This window comes from Chinchilla lanigera, unplaced genomic scaffold, assembly GCF_000276665.1.
Source record: "Chinchilla lanigera isolate Chin_1 unplaced genomic scaffold, ChiLan1.0 scaffold00193, whole genome shotgun sequence".
Lineage (NCBI taxonomy): Eukaryota > Metazoa > Chordata > Mammalia > Rodentia > Chinchillidae > Chinchilla > Chinchilla lanigera.
The window spans coordinates 272,397-298,213 of NW_004955594.1; the positions used below are offsets into that span (position 1 = coordinate 272,397).

The following is a 25,817-nucleotide window of genomic DNA, read 5'->3' on the forward strand; positions in this document are numbered from 1 at the left end:
AAGGCACCGTAAATAGAAAGTAATGGGGAGACTCCAGAGGCACACTGATATGGCAGACAGGGTATTAAGGTTTTCCATGTAGCATTATGATTTCTCCTCCCTGAGCTGGTGTCTCTAATCTGTTCAGTGAGGGCCACAAAGTAGAGCATCTCGCCGACCCAGTCCTTTTGGATGGGAATCTTTAAGATGCCTCCGCGGAAGGATAGGTATTTGGCAAGCAAGGCACCCACTCGACACGCCCGGAAGGAGCGGGGCGGGGCCTCCAGGCTCGCGGCAGAGCCCGAACAGGCTGGGGGAGGGGAGCGCAAACTCCACAGTTTCGGTGGAAAAAGCAAAGGCCGTGCTGGGCTACACACCCAGGCCTTCCTTGCTTGTATTTCTTCACTGTCTTTGTAAAGTTGGGAGTCGCGACCTCGGCACAGGTAGGTCCCGCCCCATGGGTCGGGGAAAAGTCCTGGGTGCACGGGATGAATGAGTTTGCCAAGGCTTTCGTTTTCGGGCCTGGGGCAGTGGAGGCTGGCTGTCGTCATGGTTTGTGCCATTTGCAAGTCGGAGTCCGACTGGAGATCAGTGTGGGGCTGGATGGGCCTAGCGCTCAGGAAGAGCTGGAACAAGCTAGCGTTAAGACTGACGCACAATGTACATTGTTTCAAATGCTGTTGGACCTTCCACTCCTGCATGTGTTACTCACCTGGTATTTGTATTTCAGCTAGTCTGTACGTTCTCTGTGCCTCACTTTGCTCAGCCGTGGAATAAAAGGGTAAATCGTCTTTTACAAGAGTTTTGCAGCACAGATTGCTTTCGTTCTCGTATCTACTGATACTCTGACTAGATTTTACCCTTTGTCTGTCCCTACAGAGCAAGGTTGCCTAGGTAGTGCAAGAATAGAGAATAAGGGAAGTTAGGCTAGGAAATCCTCTGTTGAGAAAACTACTCTGAAGAGTCTTTTAACACTATTGCAAACGACATTCATTCAATTCATTAATTGAATGTCAACTGTGAATAATGTTCTTGTGAATGCTTTACAGTTAAGATTTTAACTAAATGCAGAAATGTTCTGTGTTGAATGAACAAAGTACAGTATACAGTTAATAAATATCTCATGATAAAAGAGTTGGGTCATTGTACAACTAATCACTGAAAGAAAAACTTGAGCTCTCATATTTAGAAACACGTCCATAATCCACTCTCAAACGATGGTCTTTTACAGTTTTTTCATAGTTTGTTATTGATCTGTTAGGCTATGCTGGACTAAAAATTATTTGCGTAAACATATCTATAGTAAATTTACCAAGTGGTGCAACCATGACTACAATCCCTACTAGACATTTCCATCATCTCAATGCCATCTCCCTTGTCTGTTTGCTCGCCATCCTCATTAACATGCCCAGCCCAAGGCAACTCCTCATCTAATTTCTGTCTCTATGGATTTACCTATTCTAGACATCTCATAGAAGTAGAATCATACTGTATATGGCCTTTTGTGTCCAGCTTCTTAGGTCCATGTTATAACTGGAATCAGTACTTGATTCATGCATGATAATATTCAAGTGTATGTATGGACATTTTTTAACATACTCATCAGTTGACAGATATTTAGATTGTTTCCACATTTTTTTATTATAATTCTACTATGAATGTTTGTGTACAGTTTTTTGGGAGAACATATGTTTTCAGTTTTCTTGGGTAGATAGCTAGGAATTAAATCGCTCAGTCAAATTATAACTCTATAATGTTTATTCATTTCCCAAATTGTTTTCTAAGGAAGCTTCAAATCCTCATCAACACCTACTATTTTCCCTTTTATAAAACATATATATATATGACCAGCCTTGTGAATGTGAATAGCATGTCATTATGATTTAGATTTGCATTTTCTCAATGGTTAATTGAACACCTTTTTATATACTTGCTAGACATTTGTATATGTACTTTGGGGGAAATATCTACTCAATATTTTGCCCCTTTTTAAATTGTGGCATTTGTTTCATTATTATTGAGATGTAAATGTTTCTTACATACAGTATTCTGAATGCAAGTCCTTTATCAGATAAATGATTTGAAAATATTTTCTTCCAGTGTGTGCTTGTATTTTCATTTTCTCAATCATCTATGTTGAAGAGCAAGCATATTGAATTTTTCTGAAGTCCAGTTTATCATTTTTTTCTTTTGCTTAACCCAAGATCATGAAGGTTTTCTCCTATGTTTTCCTCTAAAAGTTTTACACTGTTATCTCTTTCATTTGTGTTTTCTATACATTATTAGTTATTTTTGTATATTGTAAGGTAAAAGGCTAAATTTATCTTTTTTTGTACATGATTATTTTATTTTCTCATCACCATTCTTTGAAAACAAATATCCTTTTTCTACTGAATTGCCTTGGGTCCTTCTTTGAAAACCATTTGAATGTTTATGTCTCAACTTCATTTGTGTTCCATTAGTCTATATTCCTGTCCTTATGCTAGTCCCATATTGTCTTGAATGCTGTAACTTTGTAGTAAATATTTAAATTGGAAATGTGGGTCCTTGAATTTTTTCAAACTTTTTTGTCTATTCTGAGTTCTTTACAGTTCCATGTAAATATTAAGTTCAATTTTTGTCAATTTGTATAAATTACCATGCTTTCATTTTGATTGGGATTTTATTGAACACATACATGATTTTGGGAGAACTGCCATTTGAAAAACATTGAAATTTTCAATCCTGAGCTTGAAATACCTCTCCTTTTATTTAATTCTTTTTTTTTTTTTTTTTTTTTTTTGGTTTTTCTCCGGTACCGGGAACCGAACTCACGACCTTGCGCTTTTATTTAATTCTTTGTGAATTTTATTCAGCAATGTTTTATAATTTTCAGTGTGAAAACCTTTCCCATCTTTTGTTAAATTTATTCCTAAGTATTATATTCTTTTTGCTGATATTATAAAAATAGCTTTATAATCATGTCCTGATTTCTCTTTCAAAGTATATAGAAGTACAAATGACCTTTGTATATGGGTTTTGCATCTGGTGACATTGCTGAGTAGAATTATTTTTCATATAGTATGTGTGATGGTGTGCTGTATTTCTTAGGATTTTTCTCATATAGGATTACAGCAAAGGCAGTGTTCCCTTCCCCTCTTAATACAGACATGTTTTATTTCTTTTTCTTGCTTAATTCTTCCAGCTAGAATCAGTACAGTAAAAATAAAAAAAAATAAAAATAAAAAATAAAAATAGAATCAGTACAGTGTTGAATGGAAATGATAAGAATGAACATTTTCCTTTTGTTCCTGACCTTAGAGGAAATCATTCAAATTTTATCATTAAATATGATACTAGTTGTGTGAATTTTGTAGATGTTCTTTCTCAAATTGGGAAACATCTCTTTTGCTAGATGGTTTAGGTTTTTTTAAGTCTTGAATGGATGTTGGATCTTGTTAGATGTTTACTTTTTCTGCATTTATTGAAATGATCATGTAGTTTTTGTCCGTTGTTCTATAAATACATTATTAACTACTAGAACATGGTGTAAATTGATTTCTGGGTATTAAATCAACCTTTCATTCCTGTGATGAATCTTTTTTGGTTATGGTCTATAATTATTTTCTGTTTTTATGTTGGTGGATTTGAACTGATACTATTCTGTTGAGGTTTTTGCATCTATATCCATAAGGGATATTGGATTGTAGTGTTTATCCTGTTTGATGACAGATACCAGCTTCATAGAATGAGTTGCGGAGATTTTTAATATAAGATGTGTCTATATTTATAATTGTTATACCTTCCTGATGTATTCACCCTTTCATCATTATAAAATGTGCTCCTTGGAGTTTAGTAAAGAAGAGGAAAGGAATAAGCAGAGGTGGAGATGTAAAGAGGATCAAAGTTTTTATACATGTATTAATATGCCAAAATGAAATCCATTATTCTATATAACTAATATGTAATAATAAATTATTTATTATAAATTATTATAATTGTTTATAATTATATGAGATATTATAATTATAATCTGTTGTAATTATTTATAATTATTATAAAATAAGATAAAATGTCCTTTTTATTCAGTGCCATTTATTCTTTAAGTCTACTTTGTCGATATTAGTATTAATTTAACCACTCTAGCTCTCTTATGGTTGTTCTTTATATTGTATGATTTTATCTTTGTTTTCTTTTGGCCTTGTAATGTGTCCACATTTGAAATATCCTTGGAGTCTGTTGCTTTATCCAGTCTCACAAACTTTGTCTTTTGACTAGACTGCTTCACCTGTTTATATTTACTGTAATTCAAGATATGATTGTGCCTTAGTTACTTTGTTGTTAGTAGGACAAAATACAGTAATACCCTGGTTGTCCAATGGCTACAAGCTCAAACCTTCCATTACTGGAGCAGCAAAGTTCCAAAACAGAAAAGAAATCTGCTTGGTGTCTGTAACTTTGCTCAATAATCAAACCAAAAATTCACTTTGAAAAAACCTGTTGGGGCCAAGAATGGGTCATGCATAATGTCTCACCATGGACACAGAGGGGTGACGCTTCAGTGTAAGGGCTACTGTCTTGCAGACAACATACAGTGCTTGTGTTAGTGCACTAAAACATTTATCATTGTGGTTTATTTGCATAAAATATTATAACCATGACACTAAAGAAAATTAGTGATACGAGCAGTAAAGCTAAGAGGAAAACTGTGAGAACTACTGTAGAGTTAAAGAAAGAAATCATTGCAAAATTTGGTGCAGTCCTGGAAAATGAATTTATAAGTGTAATTTTTGGAACTTAGGACCAATTATTTTATTTTCCATTATTTCTTACTCTTTTTTTTGTATCGGGAATTGAACTCAGGAGCTTACGATTGGAACTAGGGGTAGTGTGGAAGTAGCCCAATACTAAAATATCACAGATTCCATTCTTCTCATTGAGGTCCAATAACTGTTCTCATGGTAACACTTCTCAGTTTTTTACTTGTCCTGGTCAGTGTACAGGGATATGAAAGGGTAGTTTTGATATTTCTAATTTTGTTACTGATTTTGGAGAAGAGATTTGCAAAGAGAATCACTCTACCATTCTAGAAGTCATTCTCTAGCACCAAAATTTCTGGCCTGTTCATTTGCAGTAAACATTTGACTTCTCCAGTCATGCCCAGTTTCAGGACCATTCAAAGCACCTTACTCAGGGCCTTCCACTACCTATCCCTGGCCTACCTCTCCAGTTGTGTTCAGTCTGTCCTCTGTTATCCTTTTCTATAATGACCCATAAAGACTGTGATATATTGCTATTGACAGGTAGGCTGGGATATGGAGAGTGAAGTAAGCAAAAAGGAAGAGGCAAAGAAAGGGACAGGGTCAGAAAGAAGAAAATGTGAAAAAGAGAAAGAAAAAATAAAGAGTTTGAGTGGAGGGCTTGTGGAGAGGACGTTTAAGCATAATGGGCATGGGCAAGGGGATGCAGAGAGAGAGAGAGAGACAGGGAGAGAAGGAGAGAAAGTATAATTGGAGACTGAGGGAAGCTGTAAAAAAAAACCAGAACTACTGGTATTATTATGCTGACAGTAGGCTTGTGCTTGAATCCTGTATGCACAGTTTCAATGACTTGCTGATGAAAGATACTTTTTTTTATTTTAAAGAGAGTAAAAATAATAATAATAAAAAACATTAGAAACAATACAGAATTTTAAAAAAGAAGACAATATGAATTCAACAATGGTTGTTATATTGCATATTGTTGTCTTTAAAGTAGTTGTTCAGATTACCAGATATAAGCATGCAAAATTGGTCAAAAAATATTAAGCGTTAACTGTTCCTTTCAATAAATCAATAGAAACTAGCAATACAATTATCTTAGCTATCCTGTGTATATATATATTTTCCCTTCTTTCTTTCTTTTCTCCTTTCCCTCATCCCAGTTATTCTTTCTTTTTGAGCAGTTTCTTTCCTTTTCACAGTATCTATTGTACAAAAGGTACTATTTAGATTAAAGTAGTGATTAATTTGTGGTCTCCTTTTCACATATACAGATACAGATACTTTCCAGATATATGTGATAAAAGGAAAAAAGGAAAAGCAAAACAGGGAATAAAAGAAAGAAAGGAAGAAAGAGAGAGAGACAGACAGACAGACAGACAGAAGGGGTAAACCCACACAGTTACAACAGCTCAAAATTAAAATACCCTCTTGGTCCTATTTAAACTGTAATCTGAATTCAACCAGTGAGTGCTTCCCGCTACATTCACAAATGATGCTTCAACATGTAAGGTGAACTGGAGGGTCTGCTGGTTCCCACTCCTCCTGTACCTCCCCACTGCACAGAGCATCTCTGTGTCCACAAGGTGCCTTTTCTCCTTCCTCTTCTCAGTCCACAGCCAGGTCTTGGAACTCTCTGAGCAGGGGCACCCCACCCTTATGATTTTTCAGTTGCCAGCCAGTGAGTGAAAGGGCTTAGATGTCTAGATGTGTTGCAGAATCCTAGAGATCAGAGAGACCAGTGGGAAAAAAAGGAGGATTTTATTAGTTGTACATCTGGCTCAGCAGGGACTCCTGTCTACAATGGCTGAGCAAGTCCTAGAGGAAAGGCTGCAGTTTTTATACAGTTTACTAAGGAGGCTGGTCTTTCTAGTGGAGAGAAATGGGTGCAAGCAAGCATATAGAAGCAAGACAAAGCAATTAAAAGCAGTTAATAAGTTAGCCTTGAAAGAGGATTGAGCCTTATAAATTTTGTGAGAACAGAGTGTCATAAACTTTGTTTACAGGTCATAGTTGCCAATCTTTTTTTTTTTTTTTTCTGGCTTTTTGAGACAAGGTTTCACTATGCAGTTCAGACTGGCCTTGAATTCACTTTGTAGCCCAGGCTGGCCTTGAACTCACAACAATCCTCCCGTCTCACTCTCCCAAGTGCTGGGATTACAGGCATGCACCACCATGACCAGCTGTTGCCAATCTTATCTGTACCAGAACAAGGAGTTACAGCCATAGGGGAGAGGGCAGTTCAAGAGAAATTGTTCAAGGCTGAGAAAGCTTGTTTTTCTTTAAGTCCTGCTTCAAATGAACCTCTGAGCCCATCTCCCCCCTGTAGGCCTGTAGCCAAAGTTTTCTGTCTTTGTCTTAAAGAGCCAGTACTCTCAGCTGAGTTGGAAAGGAGAAAGTGCAGTGTGTTTGGGCCCGTAACCAGTCTTTCAGTGATTTCCAAAAGGGATTTTTAGATCTTTGCTCTCTTCAGGCTCTGCACTCACTTTCTACAGGCTCTGGGTGAGCACCCTGCATCTGGTTCCCTGGCTCAGCCGCCTGTCTCCAGCTCTTCGCCTATGTCTCCCTCTCCACACTCCATGAAGTGTCACCTTCTGTTCTAGCTAACTCTGTGGTACCTGGGGTTCACAGCACTTAGCAGCTTTTGGCTGGGGGGTAAAGGAGGGAAGTTCCCTTGCAGGTGCTGGATGGCAAGCAGTGGGTAGGATATTACAGAACTCTCCCATGTTTGTGAGGAAAATAGGGGAGTGCCTGCTCTAGCACTGTTCAACTCCTTTTCTCCCCCATGTCTTGCCAGTTGTAGTCTGCAGCTCCCTGAGGCATGGCTTCCCCAGTGGCCAGCCCCGGGTCCGCAGTCAGTGTCGTGTACATCCAAGAGAATGCCAATGCTAGCTCAGCCTCTGTGCTAGTGATTTTCTGCCTCTCAGGTTTTTTCCTGCTTTCTGGGAAGTAGTTTAGCCAAACTTTTCACTAAACCATTCCACAGTACTTTTATATTTATATTTAAGCATCTGTTCTGAGTGATTTTTGTTTTACAATTGGATAGTTCTGTTTTTATTTTGCATTTTGAGCTAAAATATAAGACATTTGGGATTTCAAATTCTTGGTTTGATTCTTGTGTGCATAGAATTGCAAATCTATTTTTCTTATAATTCCTCATGCAGTCTTTCTAATCAGATTTAACTGCCACTCATTCAATAAAATGCCTTGATTCTTGGCTTGCAGCCTTTCAGGAGAGGTTGTTTCTGACTTTGTCATAAATGTGAAGAGCTTGAAGTTGGCCTATGTGTATGTGATTGCCTGCTCTGATCGGCATTTCTGCTATTGCCATTCAGGAATTTCTGATTATTCTGCAACCAATCACTGTTAGATCTTGAAATAGTCTTTGAAGAATGAATAGAAATTTTCTACGTAGTAGAAAAAATATCTCAGGATAAAGTATGAGCAACACCATATTCAGGACCACGGACACTTTGTGCTTTAATCATACATACCTATTCTTTCAGAATATACCTCAACTCAAAAAAGGGAGTCTTGGCACATAAGTAGCCAATCATGTAGAAATTATAAATATTATCTCTCACTGGACTCTGAGAAACCAAATGCCATTTGTTTCTCCTGTTATACATCTACTTATCCTTCCTATTGAACACTCATTGTAGCCTTCTGTTTCTCCTGACCAGTCTTTTTTTTAAGAGCAGAATATGTTTATTGAGGGAAAGAAGGCTTCTGTCCAACAGAAAGCACAGAAAGTGGGTTGCCAAGGACCCTGCCTTTTCGAGGGATTTCTATAGAGCAAAACCACGAGGTGAGGCGGGTCCAAGGTAGGAAACATGGGAACTCACAAGGTGGGTATGAGGTAGAACAAAACCATGATCAACCAATAAGATTATGAGTATAATTGCTCAGATAAAATTGATTAAATTGGGATCAAATGGGGAAGTGAGTCATGTAGCAAGCAGGCATGAATACAGAACAGGGGCTTTTCCTGTAGGGAGTTGGGCTCGTGAGTCTTCCTGGCTTTTCAAAGTGATCAATACCTGTTTAGAATATCCATCCCTGATGTCCATCCCTAGGGAGGTATGTAGCTGCATCTGTTTAATCTTTTGTCTTGAGGTCTGGCCCACAGTGGAAGGGCCCATAGTTGCAAGGTATCTTGTCTTTCATATTGGCTCCCTCAAGGGCCCAGCCATGTATGACTGCCTATAATATTTCTATCTAATTCAGTTGCCTACAACATTCCCCTCTCTGAAGAAGTAACCCGAACTGCCATGAGGGAATAATGGGTGATGACCCCTCTGGCTTCTTCAGGCTGAAAGGGGTTGTAGTTGTTGATCGGCAGTCAGAGATTCTCTCCAGAGGGTCTATCTAAAGGCCCTTGATAGACACCAGGCATTTTCATCCTGGGTAGGCATATAGCTTTAAATCTGGAGGAGAAAAAGCCAAAGAAACAATTGAGTATACATGGGCCAAATAATATCAACAAGATAATTATGAACACAGTCAACAAAGATTTCCACCAAGAGAAGCTGGTTATGCTTTCCATAAAGATAAGGATAAGGTCTAGAAAATTTCTGAGTCTGACATGTAATTAATCTGTTATCTAATGTCTTGAGATATTAGCAGAAGGATCAGGAATGGACACACAACATTTAGTTTTTACAATTTTACAAGTATTTCCTATGCTGCTGTTAGATTGTGTAATGTCATCTGATTTTGGAGGATGGGCTGTTTTTTTAATTTTACTTTTTATTTAGGAGAGAGAGACCAGCTGTCATATTACCCTCTCTCTAGACAAGATCTGGTGGATCCCAGTAAAAGGAATCTAAAAGTAATCTAGCATATTTGTCATAGGTTTTATGTATATGATTGCCTGGGGTTTGGCATCCTCTAGGCAGGAACAAATTTTCTGAGAAATTAGAGCATGTATAATCAAAGCATGAGCATTAAGAGCTGACAGGTAAATTTATTTTTTTGTTTGTTTGTTTTGGTTTGGTTTTTTTGGTTTTTCTCCGGTACCGGGAACCGAACTCACGACCTTGCGCTTGCCAGGCAGGCGCTTTTGCCGCTGAGCTAAATCCCCAGCCCCCTGACAGGTAAATTTAGAAACTGTTCTTAAGTGCTAGCAGTTGTAACCCACCAGCTCTTAGACCCCTTTATTGATGGAGTCTGACATTTTGTCATAAGTCCCTCTAGGTTTAATTATAATTATCTCTAAATTTTTGATGACTTATGAAAACTAGGTTAACATCATATTTTGACTGGTGAAATACTCTCTTAAGTTTTGTACCTGAACAACAATGTGTATTACATTTGTAAAAGCAGTCGCAGCATCATTTTGATTAGTTGACAACCTGAATATATATTATAGTATTTAGACAGGATAGACTCTCTCCAGGATGAGGGCGCTGGAGGCATAACTAAAAGGAATGAGTGAAGAGAAAGTTATCCCAGTTGCAGCTTAAGTGAGATATTTTTATAATGACTGTTTTTATTGAGGTATGATGACTGGGGAAGGAAGGTCAGGGTTGAAGAAGGACAAAGAGACCTGTGCCCGTGTCCAGCAATAGGCTGGGGTTTTTGCCTAGTCATGATTACTCAGGGCCCCTCTGTGGAGGTGACAGGTAGAGATGACAGTCTGGCCAGAGAGAGAAAGCAGAGTGCTCCGGAGCCCTTCAGCCATACTGGACCACCTGGGAAAATGAGTCTGAGCTCTGGGGCCTCTGCCTCAGACTTCAGTCTGGTTTCCTGTGGCTGCCTTGGCAGGCAGGGCCTGATTTGGGGGCCTCTTAACGCAGTCTGTCTTAAGGTGGCCTGGCTTTTGACAGCAGTAGTAGATGAACCTAGTCCTTGAGCTCTTCTTGGAGCCCAGAGAATCAGACTTAGGGCCTGTTTGTTTTTTTTTTTTTTTTTTTTGAGGCCACAACAAAGGCAGCTACCTTTTGATCTCTTTGTTTTCTCTCCTTGGTTTTCTCCCAGTCCTGATTATAGAATACTAAGGAGGCAGTTTTTACTAAAGTATCAAGTGAGCTATCTGGAGCAAAAGCTATCTTTAGTAGCTCTTTTCTAATATCTGGGGCTGACTGGGTAATAAACATGTCTTTAAGCAAAATCTGTCCTTCTATTGAATCAGGAGCTATGGACATATGTGTTACCAGTGCCTTTAGTAAACATTCTAGGAAAAAATAGGGGTTTTTATCTTTCTCCTGATAAATAGCTGAAAATTTAAAATAACTAGAAGCTTGGTTTTTGTCCTTCTTAGACCTTCAAACCTGAAACAAAGATTCTAGAGGCACATGATATATCCTTGAAAAGATATTTGTTCCCCAGTAGACAATATATCTGGAACCTATGACCCTGAGAAAAGAAGCTGCTTTTTCCATATTAAGAATGCTAACTGATCAGCCAGCTAATAGAACTCAAACATATAATTACTAACCTTAAAGTCACCTTGCTGCTTCCTGGAAGGCACATCCTGGTCCAGGTTTCATTTTAAAGACACTAAACATAGACTATTTCTACTCTTAGAACATTTTGTCTGCATACTCATCATAGCTTCTCAGATTCATAATTGTTCCCGGGGTTCTTCACAGTGCAATGAATTCAGAAGGCTCATTCATACTCAGCAACTTATCCCACAACATCTATACATCTGAAAAAGGTACCTCTTCAGCAGCATTACAGGAGACCCCAAGATGGATAATGGGGTGCCTTGCCCACACTTTTACTTTTGCCACGCCAGAGTGTAAGTAGATGGTTAGCCTCCTTGAGGTTTAAGAGTATCCCCTTCAATGAGCTCCAGGTGTGGTTGAGATGGCTGTGTGAGCATGAATTGAAGGAGCCACACTTATGTAAGCCTTGATAAGCTAAGTCCAAGCCCAGCTTTTCTGTTGGTATCATAATACAACCCCAGTGTGCTTCTGCAGACCCTATAAGGTCTTTTAAAAACGTCTGGTAGTGCTGCATCTGACATAGCATCATGTTGCACTCATAAACATAAGGTCCATGCACTGAAACCAAGGAGACCCAAAGGGAAGCTGCACCTCTTCTGACCCTAGACAGTCCGTGCTTGACATAAATTTTATCTGTCCTGCCTTGCTTTCCAGTACTGGAAACCATATTCATTATAGTAGATTCACTGATAAAATTGGCTACATCTTACCTGATATTATTGTCTTTCACCAAAGGCCACAATTGTCACTGCTTTTCAGACCTTAAATTTTTTAAGCTCTTGCTGCTCTCCTGGCAAACTCTCAACACTAAATAAAGTATAGGTAATGGTATTCATTCTCCTTTCATGTAAAAAAAATTTGGAATGCTCTGCATACTCAATTATCGTTATCTATTTCTGTCTTTCGACTTCACTACCTATGCTCCTAAAATCTTGTAAACAATTTGTTTTACTTGTACCTTTATTTTGGAGTATTTTTTGTTTTGTTTTGTTTTGTTTTGTTTTTTGCTCCTCCATAATGTGAAATCACCTTTCTATTCCAGCAATACATTTTAAATCCACCTCATCTAGTGCTTTTTATGGTCTAAACCAGTACCTTAAATCCTACTGCCTTTATTGGTGATTCATTTTGGTCTAGCTCAGGATTTATATATAACTAGCCATTGACAGTGAAGGATATGTTTGTGACTAGAGCAAATAACTTGAAGGTGTATTTGTACTCATATTTTTATAAAATTCAAGCACAAGTTAAATTTATGCATTGTGGTGCTCACCACAAAGTGCCTCTAAAATCTCCAATTAAAGCATGTATACCTGACTGAGAGGCCAGCTGTTGGGTTCCATAATTGATTATTGTTTTCTTGCCAAAGCCACACTTCCCATTGACTGTTCCCAGGAAGTGAATGATCATGGCAACCATACCAATGAAGGCCCCTTCCTTGGAGACCCACATTCCTCTAATGACCACCTCTGGCTTGAAGATTCTCTAACAGCCTTGCATTGCAGTCTAGGAGCTTCCTTTCTTCCCTTTCTCCTGCACAGTAATTGGACCTGCACCATGGTCTGATGGTTCTCCAAGTCTTTTCCGACTCTCTCCACATTTGGTCCTTTTGCTTATTCCTGTTGTGGCATCAGTTTTTGAAAGCACGTGAACTAACGTACTTGTCAATATTATGAATTGGAAGATTTCATATATAATCTGTGTACCTGTCTCCATTCCAGCTGATTATTTTCTGATAGGGCTAATGTTGCCAGATCTTCAGTTCACCCTTCTCTTCACAGCCCATTCTCTCATATACTTGAATTAGTAATGTTACTTGACTAGCCCCCTGTGGGTATTTAATTTTAAGAACTTCATGTAAAGGAAAATTTTTGTAAGTAATGTAATCCAATATATTACTTTGCTAATCATTGTGCCAAGTGCTAGTAGTGTCGAAAAAAGGGGGCACAGACCCTGCTGTCTTTGGAGATTTTTTTTTTAGTATGGTAAATAGGCATTTAGCAAAATAATCACAGAAGTTAAAAACAAACAGTGACATAATTATGTTGTAATAAGTGCACTGAAGGAAAAAATAGGAACCCATGCAAAAGTAACAAAGGCATTGATCCTCTTGTTTGTCTACGCTGATTACCTTGATAGTCTCATTCAGTTTCATGACTTTAAATACCATGTATGGGACAATTCCCAAATTTCCCCAGTTTAGATCTCTTCCATGAATTCAAAACAATGTGTCCAGCTTCCTCTTTGATATTTCCATTTAAAAATGTTATAGACATTTCATATTGAAAAAGACTCCTGATCTTTCCATGCAAACTTGCAGACCTCCTCATCTCCCTTGATGATGATTTCATTTTTTCACTTCTTCAGTCCAAATATCTTGGATCATCATTTATTCTTCCTTATCTCCCACTCATTACCCAATTGATGAACATATCTCATTGTGTGTACTTTCAAAACTATATGGACTGTAGCTCTTTCTTCACCGTCTCCCCTGCCGCACCTTAGTCTAAGCCTTTCTTGTCTAGATGATTGTAGTATCTGCAGTTCTACAATAGCCTACTAATAGGTCTCCTGCTTTTCCTTGGACTTTTTACATTTATTTTTAATATAGCAACCAGCACAATTTAAAATGTGTCATTGTGTTACCTCTTTTCTTTTAAATTGCTACAGTGGCCCATCATTTCTATTAGAGCAAAACAAGCTTTTACGTATCAGCCTACAAGGCCCTACAAGATCTGATCCTCTATCCTTCACCTTTCTCACTTTGTCTTCTTTTATTCTACCTACCCCTTCCAACCAAACTGACTTCTTTGCTGTTCTTTGCAAACAACAGATGCGATTACAGCTTCAAGCCTTTGCACTAGCTATAATACAGCTTACTTTACCCCAGATACCTTCATGACTAGCTCCTCTTTTTGATCAAAGGTCATGTTTCTCAGTAAGACCTACCCTGAAAGTCCAGCCTCCAGCAAACTCTTGTGTCCTGCTGTTTCTTCACAGCTATTATCACCTAATAAGTTATATAGTTTATATATTACATTTATCTTTAGCTTTACTTTCTCCCATGATAAGATGAATTCCATTAAAGCAAAAGTTTTTAAGTGTTTTTTTCACTGATATATCCCAAGTGCCAAAAATAGTGCTTGGCACAAAGTAGATACCCACTTACTGTTCATTAAATTGATTGATTAATTAACTAATGTTTTATAGTTTTATTTTTAAATTTACTTTTAAATTGATTCATTAAAAATACAAAAAATTATACGTATTAATGGGGTACTGTGTGGTATTTTGATACGTATATATATTGGGTAATCAGGTGAAAAATTTCTACCTCCTCAAACAATTATCTAGGTAATTAGAGTGCAGGGAAATTTTCTCAGATAATTAATCTGAGACCTGGAGAATGAGTAAGAAGAGTGAGAGGGAGAGCTTAGTAGAGAGAGGAGACAGTATATATGTTGATCAGATTTTCAAGGTTGTTTGGCAAGATAGTTTATGTAAAGTCTTTACTACATTGTCAAGAGATGTTGCAAACATTTTGCTTACCCTCAAGGAGCTCATGGAAAGTGGAAAGAGAATAATAATTGCACAGAGTTTTAATTATAGACGTTGTAAGTACATTGATAAATGTATGCACAGACCTGTGAAAACACTAAGTAGGCAGGTACTCATTTTTCCTAAGATGGCTGGGAATATGTTGCAAAGAAGGTGACATTTAAACCAGGTCTCAGGCAAGAGAGTGGCACAATGAAAGTGTTTTAAGAAGATTAATCTGGCAATAATATGGAAAATCGATTGGAATGTGGATGGACTTGAGGCAAGGAAACCATCTAGTCTATGGCAGTAGTCCAGGTATGAAGTGATGAAGGCATCTATAGGAATGGAAAGGACAAATCTGAAAGGCATTTGGAAGGAAAAGTGACAGTAGCTAAATGGACTTTTGGCTATAAGCCTTTTAGGAGGTAATAGTTCTTCTTAATAATAACCATGAAAAGATTCAGATTGACCTATTATGTAATTGCTACTCTGACTAGAATTTCTAACTATGGCTGGTCTCCAAAACTTTCCGTTGTTGTGATGGATACTTGTGGGACCTTAATTTATATTAAGATGGCTTTATACTCTAGATGGGAAACTCTCAAAAACATAATTTTGATTATGAAACATCAAATTATTCTGCTCAAGGAAAATCATGAGACTGCATGGGAAGTTTTAAAATGAGCTCATAGTTCCTTTTAAAATGTAATATATAACAGATGAAGAAGGACACAAAAACAAGGCTAAATATAACAAGTGGCATGCACCTAAAGAATTAGTATTTAGAAGAATAAAGCCCCAAATCACCTTGGAGTTGTAGAAAGTCATATTTGTAAAGACAACAAAAGAAATACTTGAATATGTTTTCAAACAAAAAATCTTGTATCTCAGAATGAATAAACTACAACCCAGATGATACTATTGTACTACTTCCAGTGATCAAAGGCATTAAGCAAAATAGCAACCGTGCCTTGTTACTGGATTTGTGTAAATGTGTTACTAAGACTAATAATAAAGATGCAGGAATCCTCAATCTACTAATGAATGAGCTAAATGTCTCTTGGATTAGCTTCTAGGACATATTTTCAAGTAAGTGAGCACTTAAAATCTGCAAAGTTATCAACAAATAAAGTCATTCAACACAAACCTAATGTTTGACAAGTTTACTAGGGGTAATTTATGGAAGTTTGCCATACTGTATATGTGAAATGAATGAATGAATTTTCAGCAAGACCAACAAGTCTTTTATGGCACCCTTCTGAACAACAGAATATGGGTTAAATAATTAATATAATTATGTATTATTGATTAAATTACCATATTCAAAGAGTGCTAGGTAACAGACTATATGTAAAGGAAGAATTTTTTTGATGACCTTCCTGAAACTCTACTATTGGCTAGTTAATATTTTTAGTGAGGATTTAAAAAATATCTTGTCAGTTTTAAAGAGGCAATGAAGCAAGAAGAAGTGGAATTCAACCCAATTTCCACAAACATTTATGGAGTTCTACTAAATAATCTGAATCATGTTAGATGTTAGGATAAAAAATAGATAAGAAATATAGGTCTTCGAGGAACACCTAGTGAGTACTATTGGGGAAAAGACATGTAAATGTATCATTTCAACAGAATGTATTAAGAAGGAAGATATAAGTAGAGTATTTTGAGAGAACTAAAGAAAGCTACTAATTTATTCTGGAATTTTGGGGAAATCTACTTAGATTATATGTAGGATGATTCTTTAAAAAGATGAATAAAAGGCAGGGCCTCCAATCTGCAGAAACAAAACATGAACATGAATTTCTTAGAATCAAGGAAGACCTTGATAGATCTGAGGGTAAGCAAGAAAGTATAAGAAGGTGAGTAGCAGAATGTGAGGCTGATAGGTAACTAAAGACCAGGTAGTAGAAGGCTTTGGTTATTTGGGGCCTTTCATGCTTCTACATGAATTTTAGGATTTTTTTCTAGTTCTGTCAGGAATGTTATTGGTGTGTCAATTGTAATTGCATGGAGGGATCTGTACATTGCTCTGTGTAATAAAGACATTTTAATAGTATTAATTATTCCAATTCATGAAAATGAGAAGTATTTCCATGTTTTAGTGTCTTTTTCAGTTTCTACAAGATAGATAATTTGACTTTCTCCTTTCGTATTTGTATGCCTTTTTTCTTCTTGCCTACTTGTCCTGGCTAAAATTTTTAGTACTATATTGAATAATAGTTGTGAAAATGGATACCCTCATTCTGATTTTAGAGGAAATGCTTTCAGCTTTTCCCCATTTAGTATGATGTTGTCTGTGGGTTTGTCATATATAGCCTTTACTACGTTGCACTGTGATTCCTCTGTACCTAATTTATTCTCCATTTTTATCATGAAGGTATGTTGTACTTTATCAAAACCTTTTTCTGCATCTGTTAGGATGAGGATATGATTCTCCTGCTTGTATGTATTACACTTATTGATTTGCATATGTTAAACCATCCCTGCATCCCTAGGATGAAATCAACTTGATCATAGTGAATGATCTTTTTGATGTGCTATTGAATTCAATTTGGTAGTATTTTGTTGAGAATGTTTGCATCTATGTTCATCAGAGGTGTTACTTTGTAAGTTTCTTTTTGTTATGTCCTCTCTTGTTTTGGTAATGCCGGCCTCATTGAAGGAATTTGGAAGTGTTCCCCCCGCTTTCAATTCTTTAGAATAGTTTAAAGAGAATGAGCATTAATTTTTCTGTAAAAGTTTTACAAAATCCAATGGTGAAGCTATCTTGTTCTGGGCTTTTCTTTATTGGGAGATGTTTTGTTCTAATTCAATCTCATTACTTTTTATTAGTCTTCCAATGTTTTTTATGACCTCATCAATTTTGATAGATCATGTGTCCAGAAATTAATCCATTTCTTCTAGTAATTTTCAAATTTGTTACCATACACTTTTTCATAATAGTTCCTAATGGTCATTTTCTTTCTATGGTATTATTTTTGTGGTACTGGAAATTGAAATCAGAATCTTCACACTGAGCTACATCTCCAGCCTTTTTGAATTTATTAAATTTTGAGACAAGTCTTTGCTAAGTCACTAAATTGCCCAGGATGGGCTCAAACGTGCAACCCACCTGCCTCAGCCTCTTAGAGTGTTGAGATTATAGGTTTGTGCCCCCATGCCCAGTTTATGTTATTGGGTTTGAGTTTGTTATTGATATATTTTTGCAATACATGATATTTACATTCACTTTGGGAAATATATATATATATTTTTTTCTTGATCATTTTCAATCCCTTTCCTCTCTCCCCTTTCCCCCTAACCTCCTTCCCCTTCTGTAATCCTAACCCTAACCCACTTTATGGTATCAGTTCTAATGTTTCCTTTTTCAGCTCCAATTTTATTTATTTTGATCTTCTCTCTTTTTTATTTGGTTAGTCTAGCTGTTGACTTTATTTGCCTTTTCAAAAATCCATGGTTATGTGTATATCACTGTAATATGAAGTCTTTAATTCTTTGGGGAAGATACCTAATAGAGGAATATCTGGGTCAAAGGGAATTTCTAGTTTCATTGTTTTGAGGAATCTCTGCCCTGATTTCCACAGTGGTTGTACTAGTTTACATTCCTACCAACAATATAGAAGGGTTCCTCCCCCGCCACCTGCAGCCTCTCCAGCATTTATTATTATTTGATTTCTTGATGATGGCCATGCTTTCTGGGGTAGATGGAATCTCAGTGGTGTTTTAATCTGCATTTTTCTGATGACCAGTGATGTTGAGCACTTCTTCATGCATTTATTTGCCATTTGTACTTCTTCTGTAAAGGGTCTATTCATTTCACTTGCACACTTTCGGATTGGATCTTTTATGTACATATACCAACTCCACATAAGGAATGTAAACATCATGCACTGCAAACATGTACAAGAAAGGAAGGGGATCAAGAGATGGGTACAGGGGGGAGGAAAAGAAGGGAAAGGGGATGGAACAAGGAATTAAGATGTCCTATGTACATGTATCAACTTCCCGCAAGGAATGTAAACATTATATTCTACCCACACATCATAATAAAAACCCAAACCTGTTTCACTGATCTTTTTGTCTCTGTTGCCATCAGTTCTGTTCTGATCTTTGTTATTTCTTTACTACTACTAATTTTGAGTTTAGTATGTACTTGTTTTTGTAGGTTCTTGTGAAGTACTTTTAGTTTGCTTATTTGATATCTTTTCCTTTCTTTTTAGTACAGGTACTTATTTCTATAAACTTCTATCTGAGTACTGCTTTTGTAATGTTTTTGTATGTTGTATTTTCATTTTTACTTGCTTCAAGAAATTTTTAAATTTCACTTTTGATTTCTTTGATGGCACATTTTTCACTCACAAATATGCCAATTTCCATGTATTTGTATAATTTCTAAAATTTATTTTATAGTTGACTTCTAGTTTTATTCCTTTGTGAATAGAAATGATATAGCCCACATACATTCAAGATTATTATTTATACAGGAAGACTTACTGCTGTCATTTTGTTGATTTTCTTATAATTGTTTTGAATTTTTTTATTCTTTTTTTGCCTCTCTTATTCCTCTTTTTAGTTTGGTAATTTACAGTCTTGATAAGTTTTTATTTTTTCCTATGTTTCTTTTATGTATCAGGCCTTCTAGTGGGTTTTATACTTTCATATTTATTCATGTTATCAGTTATCTTTCTCTAGCTTTAGGATGTAGGACTTCCTTAAGCATCATTTGTAAAGCTTCTCTGCTGGTTATGAATTCCCTCAATTTTTGCTTATCTGAAAGATCTTTATTTTGGCTTTGTTTCCAGAAGATCTGTTGCTTTACTTGATGTGGTATTCTAGGTTGGCAGGTATTTTCTTTTAAAATTTGGAATATGTCATTCCATTCCCTTCTGAGTTGAAAGATTTATGCTGAGAAACTTACTGTTACTTTAATGGTGATACCTCTTCATGTGACTTGATGCTTTTCTGTTGCAAATTTTAGAATTAGAAGGGAAAGGGGATGGAACAGGAATTAAGTATATAGTATGGTGCAAGCTGGAAAAAATTCAACATTGTATAACAAATCAACACCCTAGGAAACAGTATTTGAAGAAAGCTACATACTAAGAAGGTCACACCATAAAAGTGGTAGATATGTGATCCACCAGGTACACACATTTCAACATAGGAGCACAAGAAATATGAAAAAAAATGCAAAATAATATCATGCCTCCAAAAGAACATCATAGCTAGCAACACATCAGAAATAAAATAGGTGAAATGCCTGACAAATAATCTAAAAGAATGATTATTTAATGTGCTTTTGTTGTCTTATAGTTTTAATAGTTTGATTATGCCATTATGAAGATCTTTTCTAGCCATGTCTTTTTGGGGACCCATAAGCCTCCTAAACATGGATATCTTTATCTTTCCCAATGTTGGGGTAGTTTTCAGATAATATTTCATTGGATAAATTATGTCCTTAACCTTTTCGTCTCCTTTGGGTACTGAAAAATTTCAGATACTTGTTCCTTTAATGATATTTGAAACATCGAGAATGGTCTCCTTCTTATTTTTTCCTCTCTTTTTTCAGTCCATGATATTTCAAAAGACCTGTCTTCGGGGCTGGGGATTTAGCTCAGCGGCAAAGCGCCTGCTTGGCAAGCGCAAGGTCGTGAGTTCGGTTCCCAGTACCAGAGAAAAAACAAAAAACAAACAAACAAACAAACAAACAAAAGACCTGTCTTCAAGTTCAGATACTCAGATACTCTTCTACCTAATCTAGCCTGTGTTGAGGCTTTCAGTTGTATTATTTATTTGAATTATTGAGCTCTTCGCTTCTGAGATTTCTCTGTGGCTTATTTTTGTTTTGTTTTTTGGTTTTTGCTTTGTTTTACTCTCTACCTCACTGTTGATTTTCTCATTCATATCCTGTATTGTCTTCTTAATTTCACTCTAGGTCCTTCTATGTAGTGTCTTGGATCTCATTGAGATTTTTAAATAATCATTCCAACTCTTTATGAAGGTAGAACAACCTGGTATCTAAAATTTAAGAGGATAGTGCAGTATGAGAAAGAAAAATTTTAAACCAATTTTACTCTAAAATAAAAGCAAAATTTCTAACAAACTATTAGAAAATTGTATCCAGTAATATAATAAAGGGGTAATATACATTGTTGTAGTTGTGTTTATACCAAAGATGCAATGTCAGTTTAAATTTCAACAGTGAACCAAAGTAACTCATCATACAAAGAGAAAAATCATATAATCATCTCAATAAATGCAAAAAACCCCCACAAAATTTAACATCCATTTATGAGAGAAAAAAAAACTCTCAGCAAGCAAGGAGTAAAAATAGCTTGTGATAAAGGGTATTCACTCTTTTTATTACATCCCAATGTAACAAAATGAGTAAATGTGGGCCATATTTAGGAAAAGGTATAAAAGTCAATAAAGGAGACTCAGATGATCCAGGTATTGGCATTTTCAGACATGGGATTTAAAACTGTTATTGGAAATATGTTAGAGAATTTATGGGGGAGGAAATAAATGGAGTGAATGAACAGATAAATATTTTTAGAAAACTAGAAATTGAAGGGGATTCCTCCAGCCTGACAAAGACTACTGATGAGAACAATAGCAAAAACTAATAACATGGCTAATATCATTCTTAACCATGAAATATTGAATTGATTTTCCCTAAAATCAGAATAAAAACAAGGATATCCATGTTCACTGCTCCTATTTAGTATGGTACTTGAGTTCCTAACTAGTGCAATAAGGCAAGAAACAGAAATAAAAGGCACAAAATTTGGAAAGGAAGATATAAACCTTAATTTATAAATGACATGTTTGTATAGAAAATTATAAGAAATCTCCAAAACAATTACTGGAAGTGATAACTGATTTTACCAAGATCACAAGATTGAAGATCAAAACAGAAAAACCAACTATATGTGTGTACACTAGTAATAATTGCAAATTGAAATTTTAAAATGCTGTTTATATTAGCATTGAAAACTTAATTACTTATGAATTAATGAAAGATGTGCAAGACATCTATACTTGTTATTATCATACTTTTTGATTTTTCCAATAAAATGGATATTAAGAGATATCTCATTGTGGCTTGATTAAATTTCCCTTGTCATTAATGCTGTTGAACATCTTCTCATAAATTCATTGACCATATGTTTTAATCTGTTAACAGAATACCACAGACTAGGTAAATTATAAATAATAGAAATTTGTTTAGCTTACAGTTCTGGATGTTCAGAAGTCAAAGTGGAAGAGCCCCATCTGGTAAAGGCTTTCTTGCTCCATTATAACATAGTGGATGGCATCACCTGGTAAGAAAACAAATGAGAAAAAAAGAAAAAAGGGTGCCACATTTCCCCCTTTATAACTAATACACTCCTACAGTAACTAACTCATTCCTGAAATAATGGTTTCAATCTGTTCATGACAGTAGTATCCCATAACCCAATCACCTTTTAATAAGTCACATTTTAACTTGAGTTTGCAAGGGTCATTCAAACCATAGCACCATGTGTGTTTTATTAGAAATATCTATTCATGCTGTTCACTTTTCATGTGGATTTATTGGATGCTTTTAATTCTCTGTCAGTTGTGTGAATTTCAGACATCTTACTCCCAGTTTTAAATTGCTTGTACTGGTTTTCCAAAATTTGAGTAGTCAAATTAGGGAAAGTTGGAGAGGAGGAAATTTTACTAAGTACATATATATGGTATTGTATGTGTGTATGACAGATGTGAAGGTTTCAATTGTATGGTATCTAGAAGTTAGTTCTCCAAATTGTTGATAATGTTTCTTTGAAGATATGGCTACTAATGAAGCAGAGAAACTTTCATTTATTTAGATTGTGTTTCTTTCTCCCTCTTGTTTTGTTTTGTTTTGTTTTGTTTTACAAAAAGCAAGTTTTATTTCTTAAAAAAATAAAAACAATAAAATACTTCTTGAAAGAACATTCTATGGAGTCCTACCAGTTTTCCCAGGTACAGTTGAGCACTTTCTCCTTTGTACTCTTTTGCTGTAATTTGTGCTTAAAACTATTATAGGTCGTAGTAATTATCACCTTGTACTTGTATTACTTTGCCCGCTAGATTATGAGCCTGTTGAATGGAGGCCAAGATTGCCATTTATGTGTATATTCCCAGTATTAACATACACATTGCACATATAATGATAATATTTATTGGGTAAAATGATGAAGAAATTAATGAATATAACTGTTTAAGAGTGGATTTATTGTTTAAGGATTTATTGTTTAAGGAGTTATTCAGTGTAGCAGGACATATCTGATTGCAAATTGAGTATTAGATTTTGGGTGATGGTGGGCTGGAGGTAGCATGCACTCACAATCAATCTGGAATATTCATCCAAAACTAGAGGTGTACTGCTCTGTGAGGAGATAGAGGTACCAAAAAATTGTGGGACTGCTTCTTAAGAGAGCTAGCAACCAGGCAAAAGCCTCAAATACTGGTACAGTATTTAGAAACATAAGTAAATCAACTAAAGCAATGCACTCCATCGCTGAGCTGCTGCTCAGAGAGGTTGGGCACTCTTCCCTTCCTTCTCATGCACCAGCAGGAGGAAATCTCATCATACTCTTGTAAGTACTGGAGAGATACAACCTGAGCAGACCTGGGGACTGACTATAGCCAAGTGAACAGAGACAAGAATGATGACTCCCAGCTTGTCTCTCTAGGGTACACAGAATCAGATTGCTAAGCCATTTTAATCTCTCCCAGCCCTCTGCCTTGGTAGAACTATCAGGGAAACAGATTTGTTTGGAATTGAGGCAAGCAGCCATCCTGAGTAAATCTCTCTGCCTAGGCACAGATAATTCCCACATTTTCTACAGCTGCAAGATGTAACTGCCACCATGTTACATGAAGAAAGGGGGCACTGACCCTAATAGATACCATGTGACACAGTAAAATGAAAATCACAAGATTAGGAGGAAGCTAGTTAGCCAGCAACTGGCTCGTCAGAGACTGAACTATGAGGGGGGAGATCTTTGTGGAAAGACAAATGGCACAAAACAGTGGTGGTTTGACGGTAGTGGCAGGTAACAAAGTTCAGCTTTGTGAGCTTATGCAGTGTATGTGGGTTGGGGGGGTCCAGAATCTGGGGAGGTCTTTGCAGGGATCAGCAGAAGGCTGGTCACCCACAGCCCCTACTAAAAACACAGTCCATGTACATTCTATAATGACAGCATTGTCCTAATATAAAAACAGGACAAGGACTTGACAAGAACAACAAAAAAGAAAGCTACAGGCCAATATCCTTGGTGAACATAGATACAGAAGTCTTCAATAAGGTTTGCAAACAGAATTTAAAAACTTATTGAAAAGGTTATACATGATGACCAAGTTGATTTAATCAACCAAACCAACTGTTAGTAGAAACGATGGTTCACCATATGTAAATCTGTACACTACAAAAACAGACTCAAGAATAAAAATCACATGATCATCTCAATAGAAGCAGAAAAGGCCTTCAACAAAATTCAACATAGCTGCATTACAAAACCTCTGGTGAAAATACAGATAAAAGAATCCGGGGCTGGGGGTTTAGCTCAGCGGCAAAAGTGCCTACCTGGCACGTGCAAGGTCGTGAGTTCGGTTCCCGGTACCGGAGAAAAACCAAAAAAAAAAAAAAAAAAGAATCCTTCCTCAGAATAATAAAAACCACATATAACAAACCCACAGCTAACATCATACTGAATGGGAAAAAATTAAAAGCACCTCATCTAAAATCAGGAACAAGAAGAGTAACCATTCTCACTACTCCTGTTCAACATAGTATTAAAAACTTTAGCCAGAACAATGGGGCAAGAGAAAAAAATAAAAGGACTATGAATAGGAAAGGAATAAAATTATTCCTACTTGCAGAGGATGTGACTTTATATAGCAGACCCAAAAATCTCTGCAGGGATACTCTTAGTTCTGATAAACAAATTCAACAAAGTGGCAGGATAAAAATCCAACACACACACACACCAACACAAAAATGAATTTCATTCCTGTATACCAATAATGAACCCACTGAGAAGGAAATCTGGAAAATAATTCCATTCACCAGCACTTCAAAAAGAGATTGAATATGTAAAAATCAACCTGATCAAATAGGTCAAAGAACTCTATACTGAAAATTATACTACTCTGATGAAAGAAATTAAAGACAACATTAGAAAATTGATGAGCATCCCTTGTTCTTGGACCAGAAGAACTAACATTATAGAATTTTCAATATTGACAAAAGCAATCTATGGATTTAATGCAATCCATATTAAAATACCAACAACATTCTTCACAGACCTAGAAAAAAATTCCTAAAATTTATACTGAATCTAGAAAGATCTATAATAGAGAAAGCAATCCTGAGCAAAAATAGCAAAGCTGGAAGTATCAAAATACCAGATTTCAAGGTATACTACAAAGCTATAGTAAGAACTACAACATGGTACTGAAACCAAACAGAAAACCAGATGTATAGAACAGTGGAATCAAACTGAAGACACAGAAAACACCCATACACATTTGTAGCTGCTAAACTGTGCAAGCAACCCAAATGTCCACCCACTGAGGATTGGATAAAAAAATTATGGTACTTTTATAAAATGGAATATTACTCAGCTGTAAAGAAAGATAAACTCGAGGCCTTTATATTTAAATGGTCACAACTAGAGACCATACTCATAAGTGAAATAAACTAGACCTCCGTGTGTAAGCATCATATTGTCTCACTAGTGTAAGACCTGAAAGTGAATAAAAACTAGGAGGTATGATAGGCATTGTGAAACGAAAGGAAAATGCTCAAAAGTAAAGGGCAACTGGGGTGTGGGAAACGAGAAGGGAAAGAAGGGGAAATTATGTAAGTATGTATATACAGGATAGCTAACATAGTTGTACTACTGTCTTCTATTGCTCTACAGAAAGAAACAGTTAATGATTACTTGTTTGATCAATCTTGTATGTTTCTATTTGTTTTCCTGAGAAAACACTTTGAAGATATCAGTAAGTAATACAACAACCATTGTTAATTTCCTACAACTTTGTCTGTGACTCTGTTTTGTTTGTATTATTCTTATGCTATTTTGTAAAT

At 36.2% G+C, this 25,817-nt stretch overlaps 1 protein-coding gene across 2 annotated transcripts in view; it reads left to right on the top strand.

The window, feature by feature from the left end:
• The first annotated feature begins 271 nt into the window (after positions 1-271).
• The window catches only part of Tmlhe (trimethyllysine hydroxylase, epsilon), a 57,330-nt gene continuing 31,784 nt past the window's right edge, over positions 272-25,817 (top strand). For both annotated transcript variants that reach the window (XM_005414642.2, XM_013510005.1), the window contains exon 1: positions 272-422. The gene's annotated coding sequence lies outside the window, so the exon portion shown is untranslated. The remainder of the gene's footprint in view (positions 423-25,817) is intronic.